The following is a 12,818-nucleotide window of genomic DNA, read 5'->3' on the forward strand; positions in this document are numbered from 1 at the left end:
TCAAACACAAAACCAAAATCGCTAAAATCCATCGATAGATTTCCGATAATCATGAATACATAAAATTAACATTAATGACATTTTTACGGGTTGAAAGTTATCAAAATACTATTTGAAAACAACAATTATTCAGTAACATTTAAACGTGTCGGTAAAACTTAATGGTACGTTTCGCGATCTGTTAACGATTTTGCAATAACAATTGGTGCCGAACGACAATAGCCACTGACCTGCAGAACATGCACGCGTAATCGATTCGATACTGATAATGACGATAGCTGTTTGCAGAAACGACATGGTGCTTATAATAGATGAGTTACGAAATGGCTAAATAATATTTCGGTTTCCAGTGGCGATGACGGCCGCGATGAAACCGAGTTATGCCCGGAATACTGCGTGTTCGCATCATTCCCATCCGCTACCATACACATATGATAGTAATAATAATAATGATAATAATTGTAATAATAATATCGTTTGCGCGCTTACCGTTCATAATTTATATAATTTCGGTAGGTCGTATCGTATTGTAATGCGAACGCGGTAAACAAAAACATATAACTTTTGTACCGTTCACGATGATACTATGTGCTGAGCGACGCGTTGCGATTGCCAAAAATAATAACGAATAACGAATGTGTAATAAATAAACACACCGCAACATGTGCTGATAATCGATTTTCGTGACAATAGCGGCCCACGTTTCCATCAAATGGCCGTCGGCGACGGCAAACGCAAACGCGTGGATGACGTGAACGATGTGTAATACTGTTCTTCGGCGATCGGTCCGCGTATGGTTTTTGTCGGATAGAACAATCTTTGGGGGTTATCACGTCTCGTGACCTGACGCACAACAAACACTCGAAATCTAAAAATATTCCGCCTTCCCGGCGAGCCGACAACTATCCGTTCAACGTTGTGAAATACGATTAGTAAGGATCATCGGTTCCTAAACTGTGCAACGCGATGCCCTAGGTACCCTACGGTTCATAACAAATAGTTTAAGATATATAGAATTTTTTATTTCCTTATTGTTTTTGTAAAAATTTTATGGCAAGTAATAATGGCATATTATTACTTATTATTAAGTACATACTCATTTTAACCTTATAATATTTTTATGTAATAATTATAACCGTAATAACAATAATTTATGTTTATCATTTTTAAGTTGAACAATGCATTAATTTATAATTAAGTTAAATTTTAATAAAATTAACAAAATTTGCTATGGGTGAGTATTTATTTTCTGTGCTGTCTTTCATGTTAATCATAGCAGGACACCGTGGCTAAATTGGGTCTAAGAAAAGGCAACGCGGAAAATAAAGTTTAGGAACCGCTGGCATGGTTTTCACATTCGTTTCTCAATCGGTTTGTTGCGAACCGAATGTTTATGCGAGTTTTTTTTATCAAACATTAGTCTTTGCACTTCTTGTTGGCGTTGTACTCGCCGGATAAACGTAAAAGCAAATGAGGCGATGCGTAGAGTTTGACAAACGTTTCTAAGCCGAGACCATTTGGAGTATCATCGACGGGATATTTCGTTCGGTCAAGCCCTCCAGCCGAATACCCGTCACGATATCGTGTAAACTGCCTTTTGTGTACATTGTTACAGATTGTATACGTTATTCTTGTTTTCTCGAACAAAAGAAGTTAAATAATTCGAGGACAGTGTTGTGTAAAACGTGCATACGGGCCGCGAAATGATAGCGAGTGAAACGAGGAAAGTGTTTCAATAAAATAGTGTGTAGCGGCTATAATTGAATGTCTTCAAAGTAAAAGTAAAAAAAAAAATTATAGTCGCAGATAATATAGTGTTTGTCCTATCAGAAAAACTTACAGTCTTTTGTCATATAACTTCAAGGAATTTTCCATTTATTTTACTATATTCCCCGAATTATATACTCATAGATCGTTTAATTATTGTTAGTATAACTACAACAGTATTATGTAACATTCTCTGATTATTATTTTATAATATTGTAGGTATAACCCGTTTCGGCAATTATTTATCATAGTGTCCTCCCCTATCCCCATGTATTGTATGTAGTGTTTGGTTATTTCGGCGGTCTCATGGCTGGTCGCCGTCGCCGCCAACGCGTCATTTTTGGCTCAAGTACATGCCACGGTACGTGGCTGTAAAAACATACGCAGAAATATATTGTTATATCACGACCCGGAGTTTTATACACAAAACGCGAGTGCACCATTTTCAATCATACAATTTTTCCACGACGGGTTCTTTTCACATGATGGGCTCAGCATCAACCATAGGCCCTCAGCGGGCGGATAATATACATCAAGTCATCATCGCCGTAAAGTATAGCAACGTCGTGTATAACGGACAAACCCCCTACATTCTTAAATTTGTTTTTTTCTATTATTATATATATTATTTGAGAAGCAAGACAGCCTCCTGTAAACCTTTAATAGTCTTAGATTTTATTATTCTATATCAATCTATATTATATATCCTTGTATGTGATATCATTGTTTTTTATTATTATTCTTATTGATCTCGTGTCACAGTGTTTGTTAACATACTCCTTCAAAACAACTTAACCGATTATAATGACATTTTGTATATACATTTGGTAGGTCTGCAAATAGGTTTTTATCTATTTTTTATAATCCTAAGTGCTATTTTTTAATAAATTTAAGTTAATTATGATAATTTTTGACCAGGTCGATAACTGCGCAAGTGATAATTGATCAGTTATCCCCACCAGCTGATACCAGTCTATTAAATTAAACCATTAAAATACTATTAATTAACTATTAAAAAAACTATTAAAAACTATTTAAAAACTATCAATTTTATTTTTGGTATTTAATGAAACTAGACAGTTATATTATAATTATTATATATTATTTTTTTTTAAATATAAAAATAGAATTGTTTATTTATTTGTGCTCAAACATATGACTGATCATAACAGGTCGAACAGATCCTCTGCTGAGCAAAATATTCAATGCTCATATTAATATTAAGTTTTGCAGTTCAGCGAAGAGCATCAAATACATTTGTAAGTATGTGAATAAAGGCTTTAAACGAATACATGGCTAGTGATATAGCTGTATTTTGAGTTGAAAATACGAATATGAACGCTCCTCCGGTGAATAACAACGATGAAATAACACTTTACCAAAATTGACTGATACGTTAGCTCCAATGAAACTGTTTGGCATATTTTTGGTTTCTCAATTCATAAACGGGATCCACCAGTTCTTTATTTAGCCGTCCATCTTGAGAACGGCCAGCGTTTATATTTCACGAGCGAGACAGCGATTGATCATGTTATAAATCCACCAAAATCTTGACTCACCGAATTTTTTGAATTGTGTAATCGTGCGGATGATTTTGGTGATTTTGCAAGAACATTACTCTATTCAGAAGTACCGCACTATTTCACATGGACTCCAACAAAAAAATGGATGCGCCGCGAGCAAGGCACGCCCATTGAGGCATGTCCCGGTTTATTCAAATCAAAGACCTTGAGGCGAGTATTTACAGTCAATCCAAGGCAGACCGAGTGCTTTTATCTTCAACTGTTATTGGTTAATGTCACCAGCCCATTGTCATATAAAGATATACGTAAAGTGAATGGGCAAAAGTATCCAATGTATAAATCTGATTTAATAAACACTGAATTGAATCGTGAACTACAATACAATATTGTGGAGATGGCAGTAATGTGTGACGATATTGTATTTAATATACGCAATAGAACAGGAAATCTGAATTTACAAATAAGTGTAGAAATTTACAATCGGACATTGATTTTCATTGAGGATATATGCTTGATGATGTCAAACAAGATATTATGTCAATTGGGGATGACCGCGCCCAATCGTCAGATGCACGATGTTTTTCATCAAAAATTACAATATGAAAATTATTATGATGTCAATACTTTGAAAGAATCGATTGAAATAAATCTTCCACTATTGAACGATGAACAAAAATTTGTATTTGATACTCTTATGAAAGTAATAAATGATGGAACTGGAGGGATTTACTTCTTTGAGGCTCCTGGTGGTACAGGAAAAACTTTTTTTATTACTTTAATATTGGCAACAATTCGCTCAAAAAAATTAAATTGCTCTTGTTTCATTAAGCATTGCAGCAACTTTCCTTGAAGGCGATCGAATAGCCCATTTAGCTCGAAAATTGCCATTGAATATGCAAAACAACGAAACTCCAACCTGCAGCATTTCCAAAAATTCCGCAATGGCAAAGGTTTTGCAGCAATGTAAACTAGTAGTGTGGAATGAATTCACGATGATGCATAAACAAATCTTTTGAGGCTTTAGATAGAACCTTAAAATATTTACGGAACAACCAAAAACAATTTGATGTTGCAATGATTTTATTATCAGGAGATTTTCGCCAAACATTCCAAGTGGTTCCATGTTCAATGCAAGCTGATGTACTGAGTGCATAATTAAAGTCCTCCAATTTGTGGAAACATGTCAAGATATTACATTTAAGTAAGAATATGCGTGTCATTTTGCAAAATGACCAATCTAGAGATATATTCTCTAAAAAACTCATTGATATTGAAAATGGCAAATTCCCTATAGATGTGCTGACTGACTGCATCAATTTTCCTGAGAGTTTTTGTCAGTTAACGTAATCAAAAGTTGAACTCATTCAGAAAGTGTTTCTAAATGTTACTCAAAATTACTCATTCCATGATTTATGATTAGTTGAGTGAATGAGCTATACTGACTGCCAAAAACACTGATGTAAATGAATTTACAAAATTCAAATTTCAATTAATTTATAAATTTAAAAATTCAAGATGACATTCCTGGCGAAATGAGGACATATACATCAGTTGATACGGCAACTAATGAAGATGATGTCGTGAACTATCCACCGGAATTTTTAAACTCAATTGATTTGCCAAGATTTTCGCCTCATAATCTTCAATTAAAGGTTGTATCTGTAATAATAATGTTGCGAAATATTCACCAACCACAACTTTGTAACAGCACACGATTAGTGATAAAAAAATTACTAAATAACGTAATAGAAGCAATCATATTGAAAGGAAAGTATAAAGAAAAAGACGTTATGATACCCCGCATCCCAATGATTCCGACAGACGTACCATTCGTGTTTAAACAACTACAGTTTCCAGTACAACTTGCTTTCTATTTGACTATAAACAAATCCCAAGGGCAATCATTAAGTGTTTGTGGTATTAATCTGGAAAACACATGTTTCTCTCGTTGTCAATTGTATGTTGCCTGTTTCCGTGTTGAAAAAACCATCTGCTCTGTTTGTTTAAGCTCCAGGTAATCAAACAAAAGATATCATGTACCATAAAGTATTACAATAAAAATGAAAATTAATTTAGAATAAGTAAAAATAAAATGAAATATAATAAATAGGTATCACAATAAGAAATCTGAAATTGTAATTTTGATTGTGATTTTTTAGTGACTATTAAAAGAATTTTAAGTATTTTATAATTTTTCTTTTTTGACATAATGTAATTATTGACTTATCAACTTTCTTTTTTCTTTTTTTATCTTACTAGCTGACCCGGTGCCCCAAATAGCAGAATAAATATTAAAGAATCGACTGTTAGATGGTACGAAGTTCGCCGGGTCAGCTAGTTATATTATATCATATATTATATATATTATCCACCCATGGTGCTAGCCATTTATATCATAACAATAAATAGTATATAATTTGTTTATAATAAAACACAGTCTACCAATTGTTTTATTATTTTATTACATTATATTTTGAAAAAAAAAAGAAAACTCAAACCTCCTGGCTCAGCCATACTACCCTTACCGGCATACGTGGTCCGACCTTTAGGTCATGGATCTGTTGTCCCCAAAGCTCTATGGGAGCAAAGTAAGTTCTAAGCAAATCAGAAATGTCTCAGTCGGAAAATTGTTTTTGCTCGATTTGCTATACTTCATAATCCAGAAGCGATAAGATTATAATTAAAATTAAAATTGCGGACGTTTTCAGCCGAATCACGCAACAACTAGCATTCAATGTATAAGGTTTTTAATAAGATGGAAATGTTCTGCGTGTGACATACACAATTATACACACACACACACGTATATTACATGAATTATATCTGCTTAGTGTTGTGTTGGAACGGTATAATAGGTACCTGTAAAGCTATCTACGCATTCGTTTTAATTAAATTTAGAAATTTACCTCCGCTGATGGAATAACTTGAAACAGATTATTTTCGTGAAACGCTCTCGGACTGTATATGTATATACATACCACGTACCTTCAACACTTTGTATTATTATTGTATTGACATTCTTCTTTGTTTACTTATGTAAGCTTTTTGTTTTATGATTATTATTAAAAAGCCCTTTTTCTAATTAAACACGAAAAATGCTGTGCAGAACTATATTATGTTATCGAGTGCATTATACGCACGCGTCCACGTACTGGGTTTTTTGTAAAAATGTAATAGCTCCAAAGTATTTATTATTTTTTTAGTTTATTATTCTTCTATTTTTATTCATTTTATTTTAAATTTGTCTGCACAAGTTGTTCGTATATTTAAACGTCAATTTTTTTTCTAATATAGTGTCCTGGTATTTATATAAGGTCTCAATATTTTCTCTCTACAACACACTTCTGCAGAGTACTTTCAATTATTACGGTTTGTAAGCTATTGCGGGATATTTTCAAACACCAACGTTTTTAGAAAACAATAAAATCTTTCTCATCATAATGATTTGAAATTAAAACAGGGAAAAGCATTAAAAATTATAGCTATGCTCGTGATCCAAAATGTTAGTTGTTATATGAAATAGTGAATCGAATGTTTGCACTGTGCCAGTGCTCAATAAGTCATTTTTACTGACAATTGACACGAGAAGAAGAAATCGTACTTTTTGAATTTTGATACTTCGAAATGTTCATAAAATTTAGAATATAATAATCTTCTGGGGAAATATTGATTATTTAAATATAAGTTAATGTTTATACGTGCATATAGAAAATAAAATTGTATATGTTGATAAATTTGTGCACCTCATCGGATCGTATACGGTTTTAATAATTAATTAAAAATATAAAACCATTGTTGTGCACAACTATTAAAAAACTTGCTTAATTTCATTATTCAAAATTATTATCATCGCAGTCGACCGTGTACGTATTATAAACTGCAGTTTATTGTATGTATATTTATGCATCCGTGCGTAATGTAGAACGATATAGCTACCTGGCGTATAAATATATTTCAGATCAATTGTTATATCAAACATCGCAGCGCATTTCATACTTATCGATAGACATAATATAATAATTAATTTAATTAAAACAACAATAATAGGTTGGTGAAAAATAAAGATAAATAGTCGTCGATATCTATTAATTAATTAGGAGTTATGTTATTAAAATTATACAACCATAGTAAAATAAAATATGGGTGTACGTAGATATGTATCGAAAAAGAGCAAGTCGAATAACATTTCAATTATTAAATACGCACTGAACTACAGTTGAAATGTTGAAGTTTATCGTTCCTAAGCCTGGTTTAAAGCGATACCCAATCGTCCGTCCCGGGCGCAGTCAATGGCTTGGAACGCACGTTTTCTGTATCGTTTCGATTACCGCGTGAGTGTTCGCACCGAGTGTTAGCAATCATCGACATTCGTTTTAATCTATTGTTATGATATTAGCACTTTTGTGCTTTTCTCACCCTCGATGAAATCGGAGTAAATATTTTGTACAAGAATGTTTAACGCATCTAAAGAATCATTGTAAAAGTAAGTGAGTAGCTAAGGGCGGTGAAACGCACTTAAGCCTGGTCGTTCAAGATGTATCACGCGATGATTTATTAGGAACTAACTTAATACCATTAGTTTTATAAATAATAGACTACACGTATTTATACATTTTTCGGAATATTCGTTGACTTCACTCGATAAACCATCATTCCGATTCATTTATACTATCCAAGAACTACTTCTGGTATACGCCTTCGAGATCGAATAATTTTACAAGTTGTTCGTATTTATTTCACCAGTAAAGGCATAATTTCTGTGAAACAAAAACAAAATATGAACAAACACCTCTTTAGGTATTTGGGTTATAAACGAGTACCACGTCACCGTTAAAAGCTGCTATGAGTAATAAACTACAGTATATCCTATCTCAAACAAACGCATTCCTATCGCTTCTGAAAATTGGATATATCCCGTGGAGAAATACATTTCGATTGCTTTTGACTGTGCATTCTCGGTGCAACTATATTGCACTAGTTTTCCGATCATTCAGTCTGAATCAACTATTGACGAAACCGAATTCGACCAATTAGAGTGTAGCATAACATAACATCAAAACGTATAATGCAGCGTATTTCGACTAGGGAAATTGGGATTTTTTATATGTTTTTTCCACGAAGAAAACTTACGTCACATTCAGTAACTGATTGGTATTATATACTACTACTACTACAAAAAAACAGTAATTATGAAAAATATATACACTCGCATTCGTTATTTATAATTTGCATTGTACCACGTTTGCGTTGATTGTACACTATTGTTTTGTTTACGTTTTATGTTTTAATAAAAAGTATTACCGTAGAATATAACAGCATTGCTGCTCGTTGCACGTCTAGTGTTTTCTTAAATACCGTACATCGTACATTTATCAATCGAAATCGATACTTTTTTAGAAAGTATGCGGTAGCACACTCGTCGTTCGTTACGTTAAAAAGGAAAATGATATGTTTCAACAATATAAAAACGCACGCATCCTACACAAATAGTGACTCACTATATTCCGTCCTATCCGCGATGCACTCAGCTAAAATTACTCGTCATAATAAATTGATTTCGAATTTGTTATAAACGTTTTGTGCGATTAACTATCGCAGTAGCTGATATTTATCAGTAGAAGGTATATGATAAATTCATGAGTTCACACACACGCGTATGTAACATATGCAAAAAAAATTACGCAAAGTCTTAGCGAATTATTACGCGAGTTATTTAATCCCGCTGCTCAACAAGCTTTACTTAATGTACCTAATTCATATATAATTCCCTAAAATGTATTATTATTATTATTATACCCGACAGCAGTTTCCTTCGCGTTTTTATTAATTTTTGATTACTTTTACCGCAATACACAATCTTAAGTCACAAGGTAAAATAATAATTATTTGATAAATATTACTGAAGACTGTTGATCCGGTGGCTAAGTTGTATTAATTATACTAACACACTTAATTGGGTACCACCCGGTGGATTTGTATCGTGATCGGTACGGAAAAAACATCCGCGTATTTAAATTATTTACTTTACGCGAAACACAAATTTGTCGTAGAGTATAACGAACGGGTGAACGGGCATTGTTTTTCAAATGAAAATGTTACAAAAATGCAAACGTCCATTTGTTCGGATAACGCGGGACTTTTAAAATTGAACATGGATACTCGAATTAATAAAAACAGGATTAAAGACGACGAAAAAATTCATTTGGAATATTTATAATGAAATCGGAATCCCGTTGGAAAACCTTTCGCGTTGAAGGTACATTACATTATACGGTAGCGATACTCGATGGTATGCCGTCAGTATTAGAAAATAAAGACAAAGTTTCGAACACGTGAATTCAAAATAAATGGAATATCTTATAATCGATTAAACTGAATTTAAAGTGTGTATCAGAGTTTTGTTTTTCTCTTAATACTGCACGAGGGTTACGTCTAGCGTAAAGATCAGTAAGAAGTTGTGTACGAGTATAAAAGTGCAGGATCCCGTTCGCGTCGTTAGTCAATAACAGGCAAAATGTCTGCTCGTTCACTCGTATTTGCCCGAAACTTCTTTTAGCTTGAAAATTGTACCAGGAACATTTTTAGTCTACTACGTATATTCATTCGCGTCGTTCGAGTGTCTATAAATTATATAACTATGTTGGTTCAGAATTAACTGGAAACCGGGAAAAAAAAAGACCGTATCCCTCCACTAGATGTTGTATAATTTATATACTACTGGACTTTGCGGGCTAATAATATTTGTTTTTAGACAAATATAAAAATTGTAGCGTTCCTGCTCAACTCTTTCCATTAACTTTGTTAGAGCTGGCCATCCTACGTTTTACGAAACACAAAAAAAAATTTAGACTTCAATGGAAGCCAAAAGAAAAATCACCTCATGCGTATTATGCAATACATTATCGATATGTGTTCATTTATAGTGAGGTGAATTCATGTAGAATTTTTTTTTTTGTAATTTTCCAGTAAAACGGTGAAATTTATCGATTTAAATTTAAATTGATTTTCTTTTGATGATATGTATCTATTTTCATTTTTACAGAGTTTCTCCAGTATTTCTAACTTGATTTTCTAAAAATGTTAAGTTAATTTCATTTTTTTATTTACAAGACAACTTAAAATATTTATATAGCTGTAAAAGTAAACTAATAGGTTATATCAGAACAATTACTTTTTAACTCATAATTATCTTAAAAAAATAGTTTTAATAATTATTTGGAATCATATCAGTAATACATGATTTATCGTCTTAACATAAAATATAAGGTTTAAGATTAATGCAATATTATTATTTATAATTATGGATTGTCGCCCATGTATATATAATAATCTCAATTGGTATGAATAAAACCACACATACAAATTGAGTGGTCACTCGGTATTTATATTATTTACGCGGTAAATTTATAAATGTATATTGCATTAAATACAATTTAAATTTTATTCTATTAACAAAATGAAAAATCATTATCAGTCGACACTCGTAATAACTTTTGAAAATTAGTAAGTAGATATACATAAAAGTAAAAAGTGAAACTTATTATTAGTTTTTTTAGTTTTATTTATTTTTTTTTTAACGAATAATTAGATCTTGTAACGACTTGCGATTTATTTATCCACACCAACCGTACAAGTAAATCACCCGGTCTTTGAGAAATAATGCACTTAATTAATTTAAATTTGGCAAGGTTCCTTTCAACACATACCTCCCAAAGCAGCGGCGGCTACTGACGCACTAAATAAGTTTCTATTGTAGTAAGATAGAAATAAATAAACATCTTTAGTTTTAAACAAAAATATATACCTAACTCAGTTAATACATTAAGGTCAATATTTGGAAAACAATGAGATCACTTCGCACGTAATAGGGTTTGTAGATGAATACATTATAATATAAAATTATCCGAGACACGTTTAATTAGCACGGTATAATAATGCGCGTACACTTTTCAAATCTTTGAGTTGAGCCGTGCACGGTCCTTCATCGAGGAAACACTTAACACTTAATATCAGCCTGGGGCTGGTCACTATTCGATCGATGTTGAGGTTCTCCAGTATTGTCATGTACTTCTCGATCTCCTTTTTGCCGATCACATGGTCCTCCTTGATCGGCGTCGAATCGACGGGCATAGCTAAACATGCGGTAATTGCGCAGACCACCGACAACGTGAAAACGGCTCTATACGGTTTCGGCTTCATTACGACTAACATTTTCTCACGCATATCGTTGAAAGCCGTCTCACGAAAATACAAAAAAAAAACGTTTAACCGTTGGGATATCTTCTGCATAGATTGTACGATTCCTGAGCAACTGATTTATATACGCCCGGAGCACACACCGAGATTTTGCGGAAGAGGTTGAATTTAATTTCATCACCCGAGTGATAAGAAAATTACTTTGATTAAAATTTCCTTCTCACCATCTTCGTCACCCGACGTACATTTTGGTATCTGTTCTAAATCTAGCGACCTCCAGTGCTTTGTGATTTAATTATTGTGTGATTATTGTTATCGTTTGATACAACTACTGGCGTACTTAGGATTTTTTATATGAGAGGGGGGTAGTGATAAATAGTTATTAATTATTCAAGTAACAACGTTTACATACATTTAGTTATAACTTTATTTAATCGAGATAAATACAATAAGGATAAACTATTGACTACTGTTCTTTTATACTTTTAAGAATTTCAAACATTAATAACATTATAGAATCGAACACCGGATGCCACTGGATAAAATAACACACGAATATTGTAGTCTTGCGATTTATAATTTTTATCTCGTATTTGATTCTCATAAGATTATGAAAATACACAAATACATGTATAATTGTTGCGTTTTTCTATTAAACCATGAAATCCATTTACAGATAACCGATAAAGTCATCATATGTGTTAATGGTTTTAATCACAATCCTAATTAATAATTAGAAAATAATTTAAAGCATTGTTTTGATGGAATTTTCTGTTTTGATTTTACCTAAATTTAAGTTAATTGATTTTTTTCAAGTACGTGTATTATTTTGAAAAATTACGTAAAAAGCCCTTCGATTTTTATCGACGTAAAAATTCTTAAATTATTTAAAAAAACTTTTATGTCCAATCAGGACCATGAACTATGAAAATAAATAAATTTTAATTTTAAAGTAAATCATTTTTTTCTAGTGGAGTATTAAAACTCATGAAAAAATATATATATATATATTAAGTTCTACTAAATAAAATAATGACGATAATTTATGTTTATACGTATTGACAAGTTCGCACAGCATGTAATCGAATATTATAATCGATATTTCAAACTTATATATAATAATGTTAATAATATTATTTTAAATTATCTTCAATATACGGAGTGTACAATAATAAATCGGTAACAGTTCCAGAACTTTTAAATTATTTTTACACGAGTACAGCTATAATTTATATTTGTAAATTGAGTAGTCCTTTAATTTTTTCTTACGATATAACAACGATGTGATTTAAACAAATGTTGTAATTATTTGTAGACATAAACTATTGTTTA

At 32.1% G+C, this 12,818-nt stretch overlaps 1 protein-coding gene and 1 pseudogene across 2 annotated transcripts in view; one reads left to right on the forward strand and one right to left on the reverse strand.

The window, feature by feature from the left end:
* Positions 1-12,818, forward strand: part of LOC112686703 (lachesin-like) — a 280,882-nt gene that overhangs the window by 47,929 nt on the left and 220,135 nt on the right. The gene's annotated exons all lie outside the window — the stretch shown is intronic.
* LOC112686724 lies at positions 7,940-11,489 on the reverse strand (annotated as a pseudogene).

Source organism: Sipha flava, unplaced genomic scaffold, assembly GCF_003268045.1.
Source record: "Sipha flava isolate LNK unplaced genomic scaffold, YSA_version1 323_pilon_pilon, whole genome shotgun sequence".
Lineage (NCBI taxonomy): Eukaryota > Metazoa > Arthropoda > Insecta > Hemiptera > Aphididae > Sipha > Sipha flava.